Genomic DNA, 5,070 nt, shown 5'->3' with positions numbered 1-5,070 from the left:
CCACGTCAAGAATCCTTCTAGAATCATCCAAAATCAACCACAAGTAAGTTTTTTGAAGATAAACTTGCACCTTTTTTACTTTTACAGGGGTCCGCACCCACCGCTTTAGAGACAGAGTGGCCAGGTCTGTAGGTAACATGAACAAGAGGTGCAGGACCATAGGCAATAGTAAGAGAAAGTGCGGAACCAGAGCTTTATTGTTTTTTAAAGGACTTTCTCTCATTTTTAAAGCTTGATATGAAGAGCTGAGGTTTGGGACTTGCCAAGTAGGATAGTATGGAGGATGATGGACCCATACTGACTGCAAATAGTCATGGTGACAATATTTTGTGTAACAACGCTGCAACTCTCCCGCCTCACCAAAAATTCTGAAAAGAAGTGCTGATTTTAAATCATCGATATCTCGCTCATCCGGACTCTGATTCGAGTATTTTTTTTTTTGAAATTGGGTAATTTTTCACAAACAATGAATATATGTAATTAGATTCTGTATATTTTTCACTAGAACATCCAGATCTATGCCACAAAGTCACTGCCCCGAAAAATTGTCTGCAACAACACTGATTTTTAGATCAGCAATATCTCCTTCATCCAGACTCCGATTCGGCCTGTTTCTTTTTTGAAATCGGGTATTTTTTCACAAATAATTCAGATCTAGAATTAAATTTTGTAGATTTTTCCCCAAAACATACAGATCTGATCTGCAAACTCGTCGACCCAAAAATTTCCTGCAAGAAAAAAAAAATTCTCCACTTTTTGCCCAAGAAAGTGCTCTGATACCACTTCTTATAGATCTGACCCAGAAATATATGATAATAGAAATAAACCCAAGAATAACAAGATCTAAAATAGATAGATGTTAGGGTCCCATCCTAACCCCCTTATTTATGTAGTAGGATCGAGTCATAGATATAGTTAAGTAAAGAGTTAATAAAGCCCATATTAATAATTCTAAGTGGTTAACCTGCATTTGATGACGGGACCATAGTTAGTTGAAAATGGGCCATGGTATTAGATAGATGGTATTAATAAGAACCATGGTATTGCATGTATGAGTCATATATAAAGGATAGAGACTCCCTGCGAGGAGCATCATGTCTTATTTTTGTAATCAAGCTCTGCTCTATTGGAGGTTGCCCCCTCAAAGAGGTAAGTGAACATTACTTTCTGAATAGTAAAATACCTGCTATTATTTCTCAATGTTCTATGTTCTGGGTATCTTTCTACACATATTTTTTATTCTTGTATTATCTTGCAGGTTAAGAGCATAACAAGTGGTATCAGAGCGCTTTCCAGGGCCGGTGGGATCTCCATTTTTTTAGAATTTGTTTTTTTGGCTAGAGATGTGTTTCAACATCTTTAAACCATGGGATCTGTCGTTGAGCACATAAACTTGTGGACTTGGGGAGGCATGCATGTAGGAAATACAAGAGGTGGTCATGCTTGTTGGACTCCCTTGTAACCCCTGTGGGTACCCCTTTGAGTAGTAGCACATTAGACAGAACCGCATATGGATTGTCTTCCAAGTACCCTTTGGTATATCAGAAGCCCCCTAGCTCCCTTGAAACCTCGCCATAGATAAAACATCGACCGTCTTGCTACTATAGTACACCGAGAACAGCACTTGGAGAGATTACTTGCCTATACGATAGGGTAGTTGGGTTGTACGGCTAAGGGTACGATTGATCCTCCTTGGTTAGTACCCTAAAAAATTGGGTCAACTACTACTGTGAGACCCTTATGTATATTGTGATCTATAGCACCTAACACTCCTCGAGACCATAGTTCCGTTTTCTATCTCTGGATCACGCATAATCTCTGCCAGATTAGACCTCGCAAGTGGGGTTTGCAGCAGCAGCAGAAATCAGTCTCGCAGTTCAGAATTAATGGAGCAGCCATTCAGATCTATTAGATCCATCAGATCCGTAGCAGCAATCTGTTCTGCCGCTCAGATCTATCTGATCAGCCATTCAGATCTCTCAGATCCACCAGATCTGCAATCCAAATCTGAGTATTTGTGTGGGTTCCTATATCGGGGCGGTTATTGGTGACCTAGCTGTGGAGTACTAAAAGGTATATTTTTTATGATCATTTCAGTGGCTTTTCAGTAGAACTTGTAAACCTTTTTGCATCATGAACTTGGAAAACAATAAAGAATTACAACCAAACATGTGAGATTAATATGCAAGACTTAATCGCTAATCATTGTCATTCTCCCGTGCAGGAAAGGGTGAAAACGAGGAATTGTTTTTCCAAAGAAAAAGACAAGGACAAGGTAACTTTTGTCCCCTTGACGGGAGATCGAATGCAAACAAGGTTAAGCAGATCAAAGCAAATCGGCCTTGAAAAGGAGGAGAAGACACCAGCTCGGCATAGGAGAAAAGAGATGATTAAGAACTAACGGTTTGGCGAATCCCTCAGGATCCTTGATCCTGAGGGATCACTGCTTTATCTATCTTGTTACTTAGACATCTCTGCCATCACCTTTATATAAAGGGATAGAACTGTTAGCTTTAGGAGGAGGATGCTTTTATGTAATTTCTGTTAAAGATCAAAACTTTGATCATCGAGTCTCGATAAGAACTGGTTCATTGTACTTTTGTTTCATGCATTAATACAAACTTGGTGATTATCTTATCTCTACATTTGGATTAACCTAAAGCGGTGTACCCTTGGAGGCTAAGGGCCCAACCCCGGAAGACACTTGCTTCTATATTATTACGATTTGATTTCTGCGTGATTTTCTTATCGTCGTTATTTGGTAATCTGATATGCTTTATAAGTTTACATTACATGCTCTGTTAAGATTAATTCATTAAGGTTTTTACAGACAGAACTGTTATATTGACTCTGCATTAGATTACTAATCCTTTCCGAGTTGATTGAATATTATTAGTCTTGACCGAATATTATTACTATTTTTTTACAGAGCTTTTGAGTTGTAAATTCATGTTATAGATTTCATCTGAAAGTTGTGTTCTTTACGATTGTTGGATTCAGAAGTAATGCTGTTCTATTTTGAAACGTAGTCATATTAAGATTGATCCTAGATCAGATTACTGTTCTAGCATGTTGTGTGCGTATATGAGTTTCGAGCATTGTTCCATAACTTATCAGTAATTTTCCATTAGTGTGCTGCTTGATTTGCCTTAAGAGTGAAAGATTGTTGTTTTATTACGATGAGTGTATTTGAGTTAGTAGATTAAGTTTGATTACTACTCGTGAGACTTAGTTGTTTAGTTTCCATTCCATTTTAGAATTGCAGTTCCATTCCAGATTTGCTGTTCGATTTCTTATTTGTTTTTCCATTTTTCTATCTGCCATTCCATTTACTAGCATTTGTTGTTTTGGTGTGAGAGATGATCTAAGGTTGTAATGAGCCTCGGAATTTGTTGTCTAGCTCCCAGACCCGTGGTCCATGCTCTAATTTCCTTTCCATCAGTTTCCAAAGGGATGGGTTATTGCTGGCGAACCCTTGACTGATAAATTGCCTAGTTTTCTAAGTGTGTGATTTACTCTTTTGAAGTAACTTAGTTATAGACCAGCATCTGTTTACTCTTGTATTTTTGAACGCTGTACTACTAGCATTACTCTGGCAAGTGATAGCCTCAGACTAAGACACTCTTTGCAATAACAAAACACTCCCAGAGTGACATATTAATGTGACGTAATTAGAGGTGAAAGAGACCCTTTTTATAGCTTGGTTAAAGGGAAGGGAGTTCTGCCAGCAACGCTAGGAGAACCCTGGGCAGAATTAGCAAGAACTGTGCAAAGCTACATCACCTGCGAAGGAAGAAAAGACGTGGTAAGACCACGACATCTTAAAATCTTAGCTGTTTTAAAGCAGAAATGCTTTGTAAATCTGCCTGCACTTTTGAATTTGTTACTTCATGACGTTGTACGAAGCTTAAAAAAGGCACAACATGTAGAGTCAGTTGTCAGTCACCATAGGTTAATTCGATTAATTGTTAGTCATAGCCTCACCAGTAGCAAAGCAGCTCGGAAGAGCTAATTGCAATAATTGAGGGAGGGGTGACAACACCATCCCCAAAACGTAAGCATACTACCAGCACACTAGAACGTCCGGAAAAACGCAGAAAATTAGTAAAACGAAAACATGTCACTAGTATATCTGAACATCTAGAAACACGCCAGGAATCGGAAAAGCGAAAGCATGCCACCGATACACCCGAACAGCCAGAGAAACGCAGAAAATCGGTCCGGTTAGCTCGGATACGAGGAAGGCTGGAAAAGCTTCAAGAAAGCACCAGCCAGCCAATAGAAATTGAGGACGAGCAATCCTCACAGCCAGAATAAGAGGCCGAGCAATTTGAAGAGGAGGCCGAGCAATCCAAAGAAGAAAATGAGGAAGAAGCTGAGCATTCTGAGACAGAAGCTGAGCATTCTGAGGCATAAGCTGAACAATCCGAGCAGGAAGGTAGCCCACCACAGGGCCCAGTGGGAGAAGATGAATTGGCCGAAATTTTGGCCAATATGGGTGAGTATGGCCAACCTTCCAGTCCAGCAGACCTCCACGACAAACCCCAAGAGGAAAATGCATCTGAAAAACCACATGTAGAAGAGGCAGAAGAAGGAAATCTGCCCGTTCATGATGAAGAAGAGATAAGAGATATTGAACAGGAACAATATGTTCCTAAAGCACGAGAGGAAATAGGGGCAGAAAAAGAAGTTGCTCAGGAAGTGACAGAACCAGTTAAGGTTCCTATCACAGAACAGCCAGAGCAGAACAATGAAGAAACACCCTAGGAGGAAGATCCAGGGACTAGTCACGGCCCAAACCACAGCAGACAACCTGCTGTTCCTTCTAAAGAAACCTTGGAAATTAGGAAATTGAAAAAGAAACAGCGGAGATTATTGAGCATAATAGCCCAGCTCCACCAGCAGATCAGAATCCTAAAAGCAAGGCAGAGGGTAAGAAAGACCACAGGGAAGAAAAAGGTGGCCACTTCAGTAAAACTCCGCAAGGCAAAAAGGCGAAGGACCAAAAATCGCCCTGCTACTCAAAACCCTGCTGAAAATCCAGCTGCTGTTCCAAATGATGCTGGAGAA

Source organism: Pinus tabuliformis, chromosome 2_2 (assembly GCF_031772625.1).
Source record: "Pinus tabuliformis cultivar Carrire ecotype Pingquan chromosome 2_2, CPIR1, whole genome shotgun sequence".
Lineage (NCBI taxonomy): Eukaryota > Viridiplantae > Streptophyta > Pinopsida > Pinales > Pinaceae > Pinus > Pinus tabuliformis.
This window is presented reverse-complemented; position numbering follows the sequence as displayed.